Source organism: Scylla paramamosain, chromosome 7 (assembly GCF_035594125.1).
Source record: "Scylla paramamosain isolate STU-SP2022 chromosome 7, ASM3559412v1, whole genome shotgun sequence".
NCBI classification, from domain to species: Eukaryota; Metazoa; Arthropoda; class Malacostraca; order Decapoda; family Portunidae; genus Scylla; species Scylla paramamosain.
This window is the reverse complement of record NC_087157.1, coordinates 7,942,501-7,962,500: the sequence shown is the minus strand read 5'-3', so window position 1 is coordinate 7,962,500 and position 20,000 is coordinate 7,942,501. Positions and strand designations below refer to the sequence as shown.

The following is a 20,000-nucleotide window of genomic DNA, read 5'->3' as shown; positions in this document are numbered from 1 at the left end:
TTCTCCATCTTTGCAAAACCGCGTTCCGCCACATCTGTGCTTCCTCTTTATTTCCTCCCTTTCCTTTACACTCCTCCTTCATCTTTCTACATATTTCCCTCGCTCGATCATTGCTCTCATATTTCCCTCTTTCATTCGTATTCCTTCACCTTCACTTTCCGTGTTCTTGCCATCGGTTTATCTTTCCCACGTCTCCTTTCCTTTGCTTCCATTCAAATTTTTGTTCATTTCTCTTCTTTTGCTCTGACATTTCTTTTTCTTATTTTCTTTATTCTTATTCTTATTCTTATTCTTTCCCGTCATACTTTTCTTGTTTCTCCTCGTCCTCTTCTTCTCTTTCTTTTGATGTCCTCCTCCTCCTCCTCCTCCTCCTCCTCCTCCTCTTTATTCTTCCTTTCTTTCTTATTCTTACCGTACTTTTTTTCCTCTTTTTTTCTTTTTTTTCTTCCTTTTCTTTCTTCCTTCTTCTTCTTCTTCTTCTTAATCTTTTTTTTCATCTTCTTCACATAAAGATAACACTGTATATATTTCCTTTCTTTCTTATTCTTATCCTAGTTTTTTTTTCCTCTTTTCCTCCTTTTCTCTTCCTTTTCTTTCTTCCTTCTTCTTAATCTTTTTTTCTTTCATCTTCTTCACATAAAGATAGCATTACTCACATAGGTATATCCCCACCTATACTTACTCTGCACCATACACGCCACTTAGCCACACATGCAGCAGTACTGGTATATAGCAAGGGGGTGTCTTCAACATCACCCTCCCTCCCCGGTGACGCAGTGAAATCAGCGATAAATACTTGGCCATTCGCTAGCTACCTCCTGATTCATTATTATCGGGACAGGTAATTAATTCTTCAGTGCTCGCTTCCTCATGCATATTTCGATACCCATTAAATCATATGATGCACTTCACTTCGTCTGTGTTAAGCTTAATGTATTCCCGGCACGGACGCACGAGGAAGCGGACATAGACTCGGATACACACACACACACACACACACACACACACACACACACACACACACACACACACACACACACACACACACACACACACACACACAGACACACACACACACACACACACACACACACACACACACACACACACACACATTTATATACATACAAAAAAATCTATTTTAATGTAATAAACTACAATAAGAATAGACAATACCGATTTGCAAACAAGATCAGTGTTCATCTATCACCTGTTCAAAAAGATTTTGCTTGTAAATGAACAATCTCTCTCTCTCTCTCTCTCTCTCTCTCTCTCTCTCTCTCTCTCTCTCTCTCTCTCTCTCTCTCTCTCTCTCTCTCTCTCTCTCTATCTATCTATCTATCTATCTATCTATCTATCTATCTATCTATCTAGCTAGCTAGCTAGATAGATAGATAGGTAAAGAGATAGATACTGGATAGATAGATAAAGAGATAGATAGATACTGGATAGATAGATAACTGGATAGATACCTAGCTAGCTAGCTAGCTAGCTAGGTATCTATCACACATACTGTTCCACTAACTCTTGATTTTACTGGTATTTCCCAGATGAAGTACGAAGAGAATGGTGAAAAATATGCAAGATAGGAATGCTTTTATTGGAAAAATCCAGAGCCAACTTGTTTTCGGTATTAATCGAAGGCTACACTCGTATGTTTTTCCCCCTTTTTACCCTCCAAACCCCGAGAGCTTCACTGGACACACTCGCTTAGTCATTGGGACAAACGGATGAACGTGACGCCTGTGATGTGTCGCAAACAGGTGGAACAGTATATGGTTGTGGCGAAACAGTTTGCATACACGCTGATAATAAGGATCATGTTCCTCGGGGGAGTTCCACTTAATCAGCGGCCGTCAAAGGGACAATATGGCGTTCATTTCAAACAGTTGGGGGAGATTGTGAAAAAATGTCCTGCAGTGGAATGTGTGCCCAGAATTCCCAGTGGCCATGCAACAGCCTGATCCACTTAACCCTGACATTAGCCCCCTACTTACGTGAGGATTCCTTTGACACCATTACTATTAAATGTCCTCTATGGTTCTACATATAATGAACGCCATTTCATGCAACGGTGTAAAAATATATATATACCTCAGCACATATTAGTTTCAACAGTTAGTAAAGGAGAGAAATGTGGTTTTCCTGGAGTTCCAGAGTTTGCGAGGAATGTGAGAATTAGAGAGAAATACTTGAATGCGAGGTGGATATAAATAGACGAGTGTGATACCAGAATTTCTCTTCCGAAGCAGCAAGAGCGACATTCCCACAGTATATCCGCCGCGACCCGATACGAAGCAAGCAGGAAGTGTTGCAGTCTCGGGAAATACAGCAAACACTTCAGCGCTACACATTTCGCTACAGGTTTTCCATTCCTTCAGAGATATAATCAATATAAGGGGAAAAATAAGAGTGATATCCAGCATCCCTCACACCCACTCAATACACTCCATCCAGTTATTATATAGTTATTTCAGATTTGCACGTTTCGATATACATGTTGCATTTCTTCGCAGATCAGTAAGCTATAAAGGAAAGAAATTTTTTTTTTCTATGTAGGAGAGGCACAGACCAAGGCCAACAAAATTAGGAAAAAAAAAAAAAAGGCCCACTAAGGTGCCGGTCTCCAAACAGAAACCGAAAATATTGACAAAAAAACAGGAGGATAAGTGTCTTGAAACCTCCTTCCTCCTCCTCCTCCTCTACCCAACAACGCTCTTCATATGCCGTTCATTTTACATCATCCCAGTCAAGATATAAAAATAAATAAATAAAAACAACATACAGTAATTTTCACCGTGGTCGCAGGCAAGTGACGGTAAAGGTTGGACGGTGCTACAAATGAAAAGTGGCTGCGATTTCTGATTATGCTGCAGTAATCCAAAGGTCATTTAGCAGATCGAACGCTTTTAGTAAATGTTATGGGCGTTGCAAGTGTTCCTGGAATGTGTTCACTGTCACGGGATACAGCTGGCCCTCACCGCCAATCTTCCTCCATTATTATAACCCTCAGCAGCTATGAATGGTGAAATTCGATGTTGAACAATGAAATAACAGACAAAATTAGTATTACCTGAAGTCCTCCTGCCACAGAATACCCCCTTGTTTTTAATTATTATTATTATTGTTATTATTATTAAGTAATCATAAAAATCGATATCATGGAGTATATGATTAAAAGTAATATCCTTTATGGCCAGATTGAATACATACATGTGACGCGTATAATATATAAAATGTATTAAAATCAAGCACACATTTCTTTCACTAGCACATCGAAGCCTAACGTACGATTCACACACACACACACACACAAAAAAAAAAATAAATAAAATAAATACTGTAATAAATTAATAGCTTTTCATTCATTCCATACATTCAAGTAATCACTGCATCGAGTAAAAATATGTATTCCATTACATTCATCCATCCCTACACTAACAATACACACAGAAATGAGTCACACACACACACACACACACACACACACACACACACACACACTCTACCTTACATAACCGTGTGTTTGTTATCGTTACCTCTGTGGTTTAGGCTTCACTTCACAAGACACGAGAGAATTTACTACGACGTGGAGGGACGGAAGAAAAATACCACCAGTTTTAATGCCGACCAAAGCCTCTGCGTGTGTGATAAGGCGCGGAGTGTAAACAAACCTCAGATGCCTGTTGGCGGGGCATTCGGTCGAGGTTTGCTGTAAGTTCCCTCCTGCCTGGCTTGCTCTGTACGGTGTGGTGGATGTGGTGGTGCCGTGGCTAGCTTCTGAGGTATTCTGACATTGGTAGGAAAGGAATCCATGAGGGAATAAGGTCAGAAATGAGAGGCACCATCACTAAAGACAACACAACTCTAAGTCAGTCCGACGAATATGAACTTTCCTGTTTTCTTTCTTATCAACGGGTATACATTTGCGTTGCTTTGCTATACTGCTGCCCTCTTTAATTGTGTAATATTCTTGCAGCAGTGAGAGAGAGAGAGAGAGAGAGAGAGAGAGAGAGAGAGAGAGAGAGAGAGAGAGAGAGAGAGAGAGAGAGAGAGAGAGAGAGAGTGTGTGTGTGTGTGTGTGTGTGTGTGTGTGTGTGTGTGTGTGTGTGTGTGTGTGTGTGTGTGTGTGTGTGTGTGTGTGTGTGTGTGTGTGTGTGTGTGTGTGTGTGTGTGTGTGTGTGTGTGTGTGTGTGTGTGTGTTATATTTTTATCCATCAACCAGATGAAGGGATGAGGGAAGGGGCTGGTCAAGCTTTATGCTCAAATTAGTTAACAAAAAAAAAAATAATAATGAATGCAGTCGCGGATGTGACGTGAGTGTTACCTGTGTTGTCAGTGTTGCTTCACCTGTGTTGCTTTACCTGTGCTGCGTTCGCTGTCTATATTTCCAACGCACGAGAGAGAGTCCACAGCAACGAGCTCCAGGAATAAGTCAGCGAAGAGCAAATTAACGTGCAAAGGCTAAGTCAAATGAGATTACTTTATTGCTTTCAACTAATAAGCATCGCGAGTGTGTGGGCAGCAATTAGTACGAGGAAAATAATGCAGAACATAAAAATAGCATACCTGGAACTCATAAATATATGTGTGTGTGTGTGTGTGTGTGTGTGTGTGTATGATAATCAAGGTCCATGCGTGCCCTTTCTGTTACATCTCTATAATAACGTTAGCGAATAATTGTGCATAAACATTTTTTTTCTGATATTATTCCTTTTATACTTGAAGAAGTTGGACCAAAGGCACAAAAAAAAAAAAAGTGCAAAACAAGAAAAAAAAAAAGAGAAAAGTTTCCGCTCCCTGCAAAAAAGTGCCTCTTCCAGCCTCCCATTATCCCCCTTGCTACTCTCACGGATCCGAACTGCTACTAACCTGTAAGGGGCTTGGGTACCTGCACCAAATCTCAGGCCACTCAACGGCAGGGGGGAACTAAAGCAGGAAGGCAAAGGCGGGTCTTGTATTCGTGCTGGTTTTGGCGTCCGATCACCCGTACTCTGAAATAAATGGCACAAAAGAGTTGAAAGCACGATAATTAATGTCAAAGGAAAGTGTTGCAAAGAAAAAAGAATGTCACTGGATATTTTGTTGCAAGGTTTTTTTCTGAGTCTTGGAAAGGTATTAGTGCATATATATATAGAAAGAAAAATCTTATTGTAGATATTAATATTTTTCTTTTCTCTTTTTATTTATTTTTCTAACATTAGGAGGATCGACTGAGGGCAAAAAAAAAAATATATATAGACAGATAAAATGCTCAGAAGAAAGAAGCAAGGCAAAAAAATATATATAGATAGATAGATAAAATGCTCATAAACCATTCCTAAAAAAAAATGGAAATAGGAGACCCGAGAGAGAAGCCGATCGATCAACTTATGCTAAAATAATTCATACTGATTATTTTTATGACTTTTGTCCACTAACACTTTTTCTTATACCATATTCGTCTATGCATTCTCTTCCTAAGCCTTTTATTTCCCTACATTCGGTAACTACGCAATCTTCCCCTCTTCTTTTGTTCTGTAGACTTTTTTCCCCCTTATCATATTATGTGTCCACGTTTCCTGCTTCTTTTACTTCTCTGCATTCAGTAACCCCGCGGTACCCACTTCCCCCTCCCCTCCCTCCCCCTCCCAGCGCCGCCTTCCCCGCGAGGTTGTTAGAACTTGGGTTTAAAGAAGTCTCACCCCGGCACGGCGCTTTGGACTTCCGACTGCCTGGTTGGTTGAAAGATGCTATGCCCTTGTATCTCTCTCTCTCTCTCTCTCTCTCTCTCTCTCTCTCTCTCTCTCTCTCTCTCTCTCTCTCTCTCTCTCTCTCATTCTCTCTCTCTCTCTCTCTCTCTCTCTCTCTCTCTCTCTCTCTCTCTCTCTCTCTCTCTCTCTCTCTCTCTCTCTCTCTCTCTCTCTCTCTCTCTCTCTCTCTCTCTCTCTCTCTCTCTCTCTCTCTCTCTCTCTCTCTCTCACACACACACACACACACACACACACACACACACTTTATAAACTAATGAATTAATATGAATAAATTAATAAAGGAGAAAAATCGTGAATAATTTGTAAGACTTGAATTATTAATGACATACAAGTTTACATAATTTTGGCCCCACACACACACACACACACACACACACACACACACACACACACACACACACACACACACACACACACACACACTTGGCCTGGATTCTACAAACACTAAACAAAACACGGGGCCTCAATTTTACAGAACAAGTGACGGGTCCAATAACGTACTGATCTCATTAATTCTCACTTATGTGTTTTAATTAACAAATCAGAACCACGGATTCCTCCCTGATGATAAATTTACATTCCCAAAATTTTGAACATTCGGTGGTGAATTTGTCTATGTCTGCTGCAGTGTTCTGTAACCTGTGGATTGTAAACTTATATTCCTAACATTTTGAGAACCTGGTAGTGTGTTTATATATTCTGTAAAGTCAGGTAACCTTTAAATTATAGTGCATTCCTAACATTTTCAACATCCGGTAGTGAATTTGTTTGTAACTTTCACTAATCATTGCCTTTTTTTTTTTTTTAACATTCGGTAGTCAATTTCTCTGTGTGTTCTGTAGCGTTCCCTAATCTTTAATTTACATTCCTAACTTTTTTTTTTACATTCGGTGGTCAATTTGACTGTGTGTTTTGTAGTGTTGTGTAATCCTCAACTTACATTCCTAACTTTTTTAACGTTATATAGTCAATTTGTCTGAGTGTTCTGCAACGTTCTATTTGCCCTCACCTGTGTGCTACTATTGAGTTATGCCAGCTGGTGGTGTTGCTGGGAAGGGGACCACAATAACACGGTCCATTTGGTGCCGCTGTTCTGTCAGTCAATAATCTCACTCGACTGTAATAATTCGCTATTGGCTTTCGCTGCACGCCTCACCCTCGCCACCGGAAAGGGTAAACACTGTGCATGGGTGTAATTTCAAGGGTATTTCTTACTGCAAATACATACATTCGTTTGATTTCCGTGATGTGCAAGGTAAATGTTTGTTCTCATTAAGGGTTCGGTAATTATTGCTTCGTTCTTTTTTATTTTCTTCGCTTTGTCTGTTTCCTTATGTTCTCATTTTATTTCTTTTCTTTTTTTTTTTATTTATCCCCTGCGATTCTCATTTCTCTCCTCACCTCATTATTTTTTTTTCGACATCTTGAATGAATTCTCTCTCTCTCTCTCTCTCTCTCTCTCTCTCTCTCTCTCTCTCTCTCTCTCTCTCTCTCTCTCTCTCTCTCTCTCTCTCTCTCATCTCCTTCCTCGTACCTCACATAATTACAAAATAAAAAGGAAAAAACACTCAATACAGTTTGTCATCATTTACAACACTAATTCTAATACAAATTCACTCGGCACACCATTTAACCACCAGAAAGTTCAGCAGGAAGCGCATTAACTGGGTATAATTTGCATTAATTAACACAAGTTAGCAACACGTCGGGCACTGCGTCAGGTACTCCCTAGTGACACAAGAAGCAAGGGAGGGAAACTTTAATCTCTCTTGGCCTTGGACGCAGGTATCAGCATGGGGAGGGAAGAGGGTAGACGCCGGAAGGAGGCTTCTCAGTAGCCGCGCACCTCAAGGCTGATCCGCTTGATGTGTGCAAGACCCTGTGAGATTGAGATTAACGTGATAGTAAGGAGTTGCAGTCACTGGGATTGGTATAAATATAGATACCGTAGAATCGGGTAATTTGGATCTCGTGGGGTAATTCAGATCAACGTAAAAGTCTTCGGAAATTGGCAATAACTTTTGTTTCATTTGTCTTATCTCTTCTGGGAAAAGTGACACCGATTTTCTAACTAAATTTTGCATCTTTTCATGTATTGCTCTTTTTTCCATCAATGTGAAAGAAATTTTAAAAGTAGATCCTGCCAAAAGTCTGGAATTACCAAATATTCACAACATGGAAATACAATTGGTCGCTACTAAGGAACCAGTGGCCCTTGGAGATTAATTTTTCCATGGTGAACTACAAATACTATAAGGTATATTTGGTTAACATATTATTTCATTTTCCTGAATTATCATCTAAATAATGAACATAATTGAAGGGTGGGGTAATTCAGATCAAATGTTCCAGTTTTGGAAAATGATGTGTTGGACAGAAACTACCATCTTCTACGAGCCTCAGAGTTTTACCTAGTATTCTTTTCATTTACAAGAACATACCTACGACATACAAGAAGGTGGCTGGAGTCAACAGGCTTATGTACACCAATGATATAATGGACCGGGCACTGAAGGCTGTTGAGGAAGGAGCATGCCAGTGCCAGTATAGGACTATGCACATCACAAACTTTAAGTGTTGGTAATTATGTGGTGGTAAAATCCAAAATTACTAGCAAAAGAAAGAAATTTTGGTATGTTGGCAGGCAAACTACTGAACCAAGTGGAACCTGAGAAAAAGACGCACTGGGACAGAGTATTTCCTGAAGGTGAGCAGTGTTGGCAAAACAAACCTGGTATCTCTTCGGGAACCTGATGTTCCTGATATATGTAAGACCCCTGAGTGTGACATTATGAGAGTTCTTCCTAAGCCAGAGATGATGAAAGGAAGTATTATTTTCAAAGATGACGTCGATGACTTGATTTTGCGATGGGACAAAATTAATGGAATGTCATCTACTTTGTTTAGAGCTTTCATTTTCTATGCATCCACCTTAGTAACAAAAGCTATCATTTTGATGTGGGTTATGTGACTATTAGACTTTGATTTGCAGTAATTGTATGTGCGATCCGAATCCCCTAAGCGTGGGGTAATTTCATCGCAATTCTTGCCCTGTTACTCATAAAAATGAAAAAATTTTTGAACAGCTTTTACATGAGCAGAAAAGCACATTTACTTGAATGTATTCCACAAATAAACTTTGTTTCTTCTCATTCTTTCAATATTACCACCAAAATAAGTTGAAAATTGATCCAAATCGCCCCGTCATACGATGGGTTAATTGACTGATAGACAGGTTGACAGATAATTTGATAGATAGGTAAGTAAATTGATAAATAGACGGGATATAGATAGATAGATAGATAGATAGATAGATAGACAGATAGATAAATAAATAGATAGGTAGAGAGATATTTAGATAGATAGATAGATCGACAGATCGATAGATACGTATATACACAGATACGTATATAGATAGATACGTAGATAGATAGATAAATGGATAGACAGATAGATAGATAGATAGATAGATAGTAGACAGACAGACTGATAGATAGACAGATAGATAATAGACAGCCAGGGAGATAGATGGACGGATAGATAGATAATTAGATCGGTAGGTAGATATGTAGATAGATCATCATATAGAAGGACAGATGGAGAGATAAATAGATAGACAGACAAACAGACAGAAAGATAAATAGATAGAAATAGACAGATAGACAATTCTTTGATGAATCTTATTAACATTACAAATTTGAAATATAGCGATCACTGTGCTTTCATTAACCGGTCCATACGTATAATATTGCCACAAATCATTTACTGCACATACTCGTACATAAGAAAAAAATAAGCCTTGATATTAAATATGAACACAAAAACACATGAAAGGCCAGAGTCAGCGCCCAGCCAGTAACGGGACCAGACGCGACCCTTGCATCAACAGAACATAGCAGAGTGGAGCCATTCACAGCAGAAGAACGAGCATAGAATACATCTTTTGTAGTTTCTCGTCACTGCTCACACCTCAATCAGCGCGTCACCGGTCCTGTCACTCATCTCACGCCCTCGCAGGGGAAAACACCTCAGCACTCGAATAGCAATGAGGCGCCACTCTTTGCACTACGCGAACCGTCGAGGTAATACTTGCTTGTTCGTTAAGAAAAAAAAAAAAAGGATTTTTTTTTTTTTTTTTTTTTTTTATGTAGGAAGGATACTGGCCAAGGGCAACAAAAATCTAATAAAAAAAAATGCCCACTGAAATGCCAGTCCCTAAAAGGGTCAAAGCAGTGGTCAAAAATTGGTGGATAAGTGTCTTGAAACCTCCCTCTTGAAGGAATTCAAGTCATAGGAAGGTGGAAATACAGAAGCAGGCAAGGAATTCCAGAGTTTACCTGAGAAAGGGATGAATGATTGAGAATACTGGTTAACTCTTGCGTTAGAGAGGTGGACAGAATAGGAGTGAGAGAAAGATGAAAGTCTTGTGCAGCGAGGCCGCGGAAGGAGGGGAGGCATGCAGTTAGCAAGATCAGAAGAGCAGTTAGCATGAAAATAGCGGTAGAAGACAGCTAGAGATGCAACATTGCGGCGGTGAGAGAGAGGCTGAAGACAGTCAGTTAGAGGAGAGGAGTTGATGAGACGAAAAGCTTTTGATTCCACCCTGTCTAGAACAGCAGTATGAGTGGAACCCCCCAGACATGTGAAGCATACTCCATACATGGACGGATAAGGCCCTTGTACAGAGTTAGCAGCTGGGGGGTGAGAAAACTGGCGGAGACGTCTCAGAACACCTAACTTCATAGAAGCTGTTTTAGCTAGAGATGAGATGTGAAGTTTCCAGTTCAGATTATAAGTAAAGGACAGACCAAGGATGTTCAGTGTAGAAGAGGGGGATAGTTGAGTGTCATTGAAGAAGAGGGGATAGTTGTCTGGAAGATTGTATCGAGTTGATAGATGGAGGAATTGAGTTTTTGAGGCATTGAACAATACCAAGTTTGCTCTGCCCCAATCAGAAATTTTAGAAAGATCAGAAGTCAGGCGTTCTGTGGCTTCCCTGCGTGATATGTTTACCTCCTGAAGGGTTGGACGTCTATGAAAAGACGTGGAAAAGTGCAGGGTGGTATCATCAGCATAGGAGTGGATAGGACAAGAAGTTTGGTTTAGAAGATCATTAATGAATAATAAGAAGAGAGTGGGTGACAGGACAGAACCCTGAGGAACACCACTGTTAATAGATTTAGGAGAAGAACAGTGACCGTCTACCACAGCAGCAATAGAACGGTCAGAAAGGAAACTTGAGATGAAGTTACAGAGAGAAGGATAGAAACCGTAGGAGGGTAGTTTGGAAATCAAAGCTTTGTGCCAGACTCTATCAAAGGCTTTTGATATGTCCAAGGCAACAGCAAAAGTTTCACCAAAGTCTCTAAAAGAGGATGACCAAGACTCAGTAAGGAAAGCCAGAAGATCACCAGTAGAGCGGCCTTGACGGAACCCATACTGGCGATCAGATAGAAGGTTGTGAAGTGATAGATGTTTAAGAATCTTCCTGTTGAGGATAGATTCAAAAACTTTAGATAAGCAGGAAATTAAAGCAATAGGACGGTAGTTTGAGGGATTAGAGCGGTCACCCTTTTTAGGAACAGGTTGAATGTAGGCAAACTTCCAGCAAGAAGGAAAGGTAGATGTTGACAGACAGAGCTGAAAGAGTTTGACTAGGCAAGGTGCAAGCACGGAGGCACAGTTTCGGAGAACAATAGGAGGGACCCCATCAGGTCCATAAGCCTTCTGAGGGTTTAGGCCAGCGAGGGCATGGAAAACATCATTACGAAGAATTTTAATACGAGGCATGAAGTAGTCAGAGGGTGGAGGAGAGGGAGGAACAAGCCCAGAATCGTCCAAGGTAGAGTTTTTAGCAAAGGTTTGAGCAAAGAGTTCAGCTTTAGAAATAGATGTGATAGCAGTGGTGCCATCTGGTTGAAGTAGAGGAGGGAAAGAAGAAGAAGCAAAGTTATTGGAGATATTTTTGGCTAGATGCCAGAAATCACGAGGGAGTTAGATCTTGAAAGGTTTTGACATTTTCTGTTAATGAAGGAGTTTTTGGCTAGTTGGAGAACAGACTTGGCATGGTTCCGGGCAGAAATATAAAGTGCATGAGATTCTGGTGAAGGAAGGCTTAAGTACCTTTTGTGGGCCACCTCTCTATCATGTATAGCACGAGAACAAGCTGTGTTAAACCAAGGTTTAGAAGGTTTAGGACGAGAAAAGAGTGAGGAATGTACGCCTCCATGCCAGACACTATCACCTCTGTTATGCGCTCAGCACACAAAGACGGGTCTCTGACACGGAAGCAGTAGTCATTCCAAGGAAAATCAGAAAAATACTGCCTCAGGTCCCCCCAACTAGCAGAGGCAAAACGCCAGAGGCACCTTCGCTTAGGGGGATCCTGAGGAGGGATTGGAGTGATAGGACAAGATAAAGATATGAGATTGTGATCGGAGGAGCCCAACGGAGAAGAAAGGGTGACAGCATAAGCAGAAGGATTAGAGGTCAGGAAAAGGTCAAGAATGTTGGGCGTATCTCCAAGACGGTCAGGAATACGAGTAGGGTGTTGCACCAATTGCTCTAGGTCATGGAGGATAGCAAAGTTGTAGGCTAGTTCACCAGGATGGTCAGTGAAGGGAGAGGAAAGCCAAAGCTGGTGGTGAACATTGAAGTCTCCAAGAATGGAGATCTCTGCAAAAGGGAAGAGGGTCAGAATGTGCTCCACTTTGGAAGTTAAGTAGTCAAAGAATTTCTTATAGTCAGAGGAGTTAGGAGAGAGGTATACAGCACAGATAAATTTAGTATGAGAATGACTCTGTAGTCGTAGCCAGATGGTGGAAAACTCGGAAGATTCAAGAGCGTGGGCACGAGAGCAGGTTAAGTCATTGCGCACATAAACGCAGCATCCAGCTTTGGATCGAAAATGAGGATAGAGAAAGTAGGAGGGAACAGAAAAGGGGCTACTGTCAGTTGCCTCAGACACCTGAGTTTCAGTGAGGAAAAGAAGATGAGGTTTAGAAGAGGAGAGGTGGTGTTCTACAGATTGAAAATTAGATCTTAGACCGCGAATGTTGCAGAAGTTAATGAAGAAAAAGTTGAGGGGGGTGTCAAGACACTTAGGGTCGTCGACGGAAAGGCAGTCCGACCTGGGGACATTTATGGTCCCCTCCCCAGATGGGGACTCCGAGGCTGGTGTAGGAGTCGCCATGATTTTAAAATTTTTGGAGTGAAGGGTGTGTGTGTTATTAGGTGCTTGTAGTTTTGTGTGGAGGAAGAGAGTTGTCTTTAGAGGGCAGGTTGTGACTACCCCCTTGTGTTGTGAGACACAAAGGGAAACGTTCAGTGAGGTCACAGCTGGGTTTAATGATAAGTTCACAGCACCCCCTGAACAGTGCTTTAGACCTCACTGGGAGTAATTATCGTTTCGGCAGGTGTCTACTGCCTCCTCCTATAAATAAATAAAGGATAAATAAAGGCTGAGAAAATAACACCACTGAACGTTATATGTAAAAAAAAAATAAATAAAAAAATAAAATAAATAAAAAATAATAATAATAATAATAATAATAATAATAATAATAATAATAATAATAATAATAAACGGGAAAATAATAACACGACTGAGTGTTACATAAATAATAATAATAATAATAATAATAATAATAATAATAATAATAATAATAATAACACGACTGAAAGAAACATATAAAAAAATAACAAAAAAAGAGAAAATAATAGCACGACTGAATGTTAAATATAAAAAATAAATAAATAAATAAATAAAAAAAGCCTGAAAAACAATGGCACAGGAATGAACGCTACATGAAAGATTCTATATACAAACAGTAAAACGTTGCATACTCGTATATTTCATACTATTTTTTCTATGCATTAAGGAAGTAGGTCAAGGGCACAAAATATGGGAAATACACAAGTTCACTAATTTCCCGCTCCTCCGAGAAAATAATATCAACCAAAAGAAAAGAAAAGGACGAAACATTAAAAGAAAAGAAAGAAAAATATACAAAAAAAAAATAATAGCACACTGTGGCCACATTTGTTTATGTGACGTGAAGTTAAGGTCGTAAGTTGCATAAGTTTATTTTCACATCGACAAATTTCCAAAACATGCTACTTATTTATTTTATTTATTTATTTATTTGATCTATTTATTTTTTTATTTTTTTATCTAGATGATTGTTTAAATGATGCCACCATTTTTTTCCCCTTCAGTCAACCATTTTCTTCTTTCCTGTCATTATTATAATTTCTTTTCATCCTGTGCCTTTTTTTCTATAGTTTTCTACAATTATTTATTCTCACTGGCAGCCAACCGCACACGTTCATCAAGAAGAGACAGATACGAGTAAAGAAATAAAGAAGACACTCACCATTTACTCCCCTCCCTGCCAGCCATTTAGCCAAGCTGCCACCCATACACTTACTCAAGGGAACCCAGAGATATTAACTACTTCAAACACTTTATTTATCTATCTATCACTACAACGGGAGACAAATAATGAAAACACACACTTTATATTCGCCTGCCAGTCATTTAGTAAGCTTGCCAACCATACAGGAACTTATAGGAACATAGAAATATTAACTAATTCACATATTTATTAATTTATCTATTTACCTTAACTTTCACGACAAAACTCTCTATTCAAAAAAGAAAACAGGTACGCAGCATCAAACATTAGACTCTACACATAAAGGGAAGCGAATAAATAGCATCAAACATTCACAAACAGAAAACTGACAGTAATAATACATCACCTACTGCCGTGTCGAGTGTCGCATGTGTATTGAATTAGTCTCGCAATATGGACGACCCGGCGTGTTTCTCATTGTCCTGCATGCCGAGGGGAAACAAGAGAGATAAAACGAATGTGTAAAAAAAAAAAAAAGGAAAAAAAGAGGAATAAAAGCTTAGATCCGGGAATGTATATAGCGAGGTAATATTAGGAGAGAGAGAGAGAGAGAGAGAGAGAGAGAGAGAGAGAGAGAGAGAGAGAGAGAGAGAGAGAGAGAGAGAGAGAGAGCACTTTCACCCTCACTCATATCACCTCACTCATCGGCACCCCCGTTTTCTTTATCCTCTCCCTTCCCTTTCCCTCTCCTGCCTCACTTGCCAGACGCGTTGCTAACCTCCTCACATCCACCACGCCTCTCTTAAATTAACCCCTTTTTCTGTTACGATCCTCCTTTGTTAGTATTCAGGGCAATGTAAAAAAGAACAAAAGAAAGTTGCATATACACTTGCAAAAAGAAAAAAATGAGTGGTTAGATAGATAGAGGTAGATAGATTTATAATAGATAGACAGACAGATAGATAGATAGATACATAGACAGGTAAATAGGTAGGTAAAGAAACAGATAGACAGAGATATATAACTACATGGGTAGGAAGATATATAGATAGGTACACAAATAGATAGTAAGATAGACAGAAAAATAGATACATACAGAGACAGAAAGACAGACAGATAGACTGATAGACAGACAGACAGACAGATATACACATGTAATTCAACTAACAGAAATTCTTTTAAGTACAAGAGACAGGAAGGGTGAGGAAAAAGATTGGAAGGTTAGACATAAAAAGAAAAAAAAGAATAGGTTTTACACATTCAAAGCTAGAATTGTTCAAAAGACTGCAGTGGGGAAAAAGAATGCAGGAATAAAAGACGGAGGCTATTATAAGAAAGAGGTTCATGGAGTAGAAATCAGGATATAAAAGGCAAAAAAAAAAAAAGGATAGTTACATAAAGAACACACACACACACACACACACACACACACACACACACACACGTCCTGTCTTACGAGGGAAGATATGAATAAAGGGAGAATAAAGAGAAATATAAACATGTAAAGAGAGAGAGAGAGAGAGAGAGAGAGAGAGAGAGAGAGAGAGAGAGAGAGAGAGAGAGAGAGAGAGAGAGAGAGAGAGAGAGAGAGAGAGAGAGAGAGAGTGCCAATTATAATATATTCGTAAATTAAAATACTGTGAGGAGTACAAAATATCAAGGGTCAAACAAGGGATACTGCTCTCTCTCTCTCTCTCTCTCTCTCTCTCTCTCTCTCTCTCTCTCTCTCTCTCTCTCTCTCTCTCTCTCTCTCTCTCTTACCAATATTTTTACATTCTTGCTCTTCCTTCTCTAAATCAAATTCTTTTTTTCTATCTTTCTTTAAAAAATGTATAAAAACAACACTACAACGCAAGAACACCCCCCCCCTCTCTCTCTCTCTCTCTCTCTCTCTCTCTCTCTCTCTCTCTCTCTCTCTCTCTCTCTCTCTCTCTGGCTAGTTCCTCACACAGACGCCAGAAGATTTAGCACAGAGCTGGAGAGTTGCCGCCGCGCTGTATGTAACACCCAACTGTTATCTCGCAGTTTTCTCGAATCCCCAACAATACTCAGATAACCCTGACAGAGTGTTTGCGCCCATGCTTCTGAATACTGCCCTGAAAAGTGTGTGTGTTTGTGTGTGTGTGTGTGTGTGTGTGTGTGTGTGTGTGTGTGTGTGTGTGTGTAAGAAAGATACTGAGACAAACAGCGAAAGCGAGAGCGAGATAGATAGATAAATAGATAGAAAGATAGATGGATAGATAGACAGAGAGAGAGAGAGAGAGAGAGAGAGAGAGAGAGAGAGAGAGAGAGAGAGAGAGAGAGAGAGAGAGAGAGAGAGAATATAACAAAACAACAAGACACAGGGGAGCAACAAAGAACACCAATTGTTATTTCTCTCTCTCTCTCTCTCTCTCTCTCTCTCTCTCTCTCTCTCTCTCTCTCTCTCTCTCTCTCTCTCTCTCAAACTAAAACATAATCAACCCATAAAAGTTAAAACACCTGACCCCATTTTTAGTGCAGATTAAAAACCAACAAAGCCACATCCAAGGAAAACTAATTAAAGGTTTAGCGAAAGGGAAAAAGAGAGTGAGAGAGAGAGAGAGAGAGAGAGAGAGAGAGAGAGAGAGAGAGAGAGAGAGAGAGAGAGAGAGAGAGAGAGAGAGAGAGAGAGAGAGGAATGGGGGGAAAAAAATTGACAAATGGAGTCTTTCCCTTAGTAGTTAAGTTGTCAACGGCTAGACAGGGAAAGAGAGCGAGGAAGTGTGCAAGAGAAAGAGGGAGGGAGGGGGAGAGGGAGGGAGAGTCACGGTGGAAAGAATATCTCAACGTGAAGTCAATTTTATGAGAGTGATAAGAGAATAAGACGAGGAGGGTGAAAAATGATCAGGAACAAAGAGTAGGAGATGAAAGAGGGGAGGGGAGAGGAGGAGGAGGGAGAAGAAAGTGTGGGTGGAGAGGAGGAGGAGGAGGAGGAGGAGGAGGAGGAGAAGAAGAAGAAGCTGATGATGATAATGATGATGAAAGAGGAAGAAGAACAACGACAACAACAACAACAACAACAACAACAACATGAAGAAGAGGAACAACAACAAAAACATGAAGAAGAAGAAGAACAACAACAAAAATAAAAACAACAACAACGAGCAAAAGAAGAAGAAAGAGAAGAGAAGAAAAGAAAGAGAAGCGAAGAAAGGAAGGAAAGAGAAGAAAAGAAAGGTGGTGATAATGGAAGTATAGATATGAATGAAAATATATGAATGTATGAAGATATGAATAAATGAAGATATGAATATATGAAGATATGAATAAATGAAGATATGAATAAAAAGTAGGAGAGAGAGAGAGAGAGAGAGAGAGAGAGAGAGAGAGAGAGAGAGAGAGAGAGAGAGAGAGAGAGAGAGAGAGAGAGAGAGAGAGAGAGAGAGAGAGAGAGAGAGAGAGAGAGAGAGAGAGAGAGAGAGAGAGAGAGATTAATCTTTTAAGTGTGCAGGATTGATTTGTATATAAAAGAACGAGAACATATGTAACTGAGAGAGAGAGAGAGAGAGAGAGAGAGAGAGAGAGAGAGAGAGAGAGAGAGAGAGAGAGAGAGAGAGAAACTGACCTCTCTCATTACCCGTCTCTTAAGTCAGGTAAATAAGGTAAACACTGCAGATGACGCTCACAGATTACTCTTGCACATTCTCTCTCTCTCTCTCTCTCTCTCTCTCTCTCTCTCTCTCTCTCTCTCTCTCTCTCTCTCTCTCTCTCTCTTGATCACATTAAAACTCGTTCAGTGCGATATGCAACAATTCACAACACTTAAAGCAATACCTGAAACCTTTACAAGTATCAACAAGAAAGAAGAGAATGAAAAAAATATACAAGTTATGCTGTTTCTAGCCAGTACAATGGTTGGAGGTGGCTGTACAACAAGAAAACACATCTCAGAGTGGTTAGTAATGTTATGTGTGTAATGTATGTGTGTGTAATGTGTTATGTGTTAGTAATGTTATGCGTGGCAGTGAAACGAATAGCGTGCGGGGCAAATTAACGCTAACACACGCACTGTACTGTACTCTTAGACATACTGAAGTGTCACCCGGGCAAGAGAGAGAATGACCCGTATGTTAAAATGGAAAGTGAATCATACAGTCCATTTCATAATTCATATCAGACTAACTCCACTACCCGAGTATGTTGAGCTTAATTACTCGCATCGTAATTCCCTCTAATAATAATTCTACAGCGTCATTACTGCAGGAATGTGGCGTAATTGTGTGGTTTATGTGCTGTTGTTGTTGTTTTTGTTTTGTTTTGCTTTTGTAGTCTGCTTTGTTTTGTGTATATATATGTTTTGTTTGTGTGTTTTCTCTCTCTCTCTCTCTCTCTCTCTCTCTCTCTCTCTCTCTCTCTCTCTCTCTCTCTCTCTCTCTCTCTCTCTCTCTCTCTCTCTCTCTCTCTCTAGTCTTCTCTTTTTCCTCCTCTCTCTCTCTCTCTTTCCACCTCCCTCACTACCACCAACACAAATTCCTCCTCCTCCTCCTCCTCCTCCTCCTCCTCCCACTTTTGGTATCTCCGTGTACATTGTCATCTTAACTATTTCGAACCTTTCTTCCTCCTCTTCCTCTTCCCTCCTTTCTCTCCTCCTCTTCCTCCTCTTCCTTCTCCTGCTCCTCCTCCTGCCAATAAGTAAACACAAGGGATGATAAAAACTTTGTGACCTAACATCACCAACAACCCAACATTAAATAAGCACTGCACAACACACACACACACACACACACACACACACACACACACACACACAGGATATTTCCTTCCGCATGAAAGAATTGTTTCTAAATTACCAGGACGATATAATTTTAGAGAAAAAGAGAGAGAGAGAGAGAGAGAGAGAGAGAGAGAGAGAGAGAGAGAGAGAGAGAGAGAGAGAGAGAGAGAGAGAGAGAGAGAGAGAGAGAGAGAGAGAGTGATACGCAATTTTGGGAAACTGGTAACAAAAACGAAAAAAAAATAGAACAGAAATAGAAAAACTGCTCACTTTTCGTTCTCTCATTATTTTTTTTTTGTGTGGGGAGTTGAGGAGCTGGATGAAGGAAGGTGGGGAGAGGTGGCGCGAGGTGGGGAAGAGTGGGGGAAGGTGGGGGGAAGGGGATGGTCGTGTATAGGGTAAAAGAGGAGGAAATTTTTGCTTGACAGTTCGTTTGTTTGAAAAGTTAGGATTGGTCTCGTTTACCTTACTTTTCTACAGGAGCCACGTTGTAAAAGTATCATTCTCTCTCTCTCTCTCTCTCTCTCTCTCTCTCTCTCTCTCTCTCTCTCTCTCTCTCTCTCTCTCTCTCTCTCTCTCTCGCCTGTACTCCGTTTTCCTTTTTCTCACGCTTTCTGTTAGTCTCTCGTGGCCCTTCCTTTTCCGCCTCCACTTTGATGCGCTTCCTTCTTCTATCCCTCCTCCATTCACTCATCCTCCTCCACCTCGTCCACTTCCACCTCTACGCCTCCCTCCTGCCCTTCTCCCTCACTTCCGCCACCCACACGTTCCTGTAACCTTATCTGAGAGGCCTTTACTAGCTTTCATTTCTACCCTCTTCGGTTCACAACTCTCACCCCTTACACACTCACCTCAGACTCTCCCTCTCCTCTCCTTCTCTGTGCGTGGCTCTCAAACATTCCTCCGTGGACGCTTTGAAGGTTTTGTTCTTTTACTTTTTCTTCCTATTTTCTTTCTTTTCTTATCTTTTTTGTTATTTTTTTCTTTTGTCTCCAAGTTTTTTTTTTCGTATTTTTCTTTCCTCCTCTTCCCCTTGGTGTGCATTTCTCCTTCACTTCCTTCAACACCTCCATGTCCTCCTCCTCCTCCTCCTCCTGCTCCTCCTCCTCTTCGTCCTCCTCGTGAACTTCTTCCACCTTCACAATCTCCCTTATT

At 40.3% G+C, this 20,000-nt stretch overlaps 1 long non-coding RNA gene across 1 annotated transcript in view; it reads right to left on the bottom strand.

Moving 5' to 3' along the window:
- LOC135101979 (uncharacterized) overlaps positions 1-20,000 on the bottom strand; it is a 204,613-nt gene that overhangs the window by 99,523 nt on the left and 85,090 nt on the right. Inside the window, exon 3 of the long non-coding RNA XR_010269478.1 lies at positions 4,873-4,994. This is a non-coding gene — a long non-coding RNA (uncharacterized LOC135101979). The remainder of the gene's footprint in view (positions 1-4,872; positions 4,995-20,000) is intronic.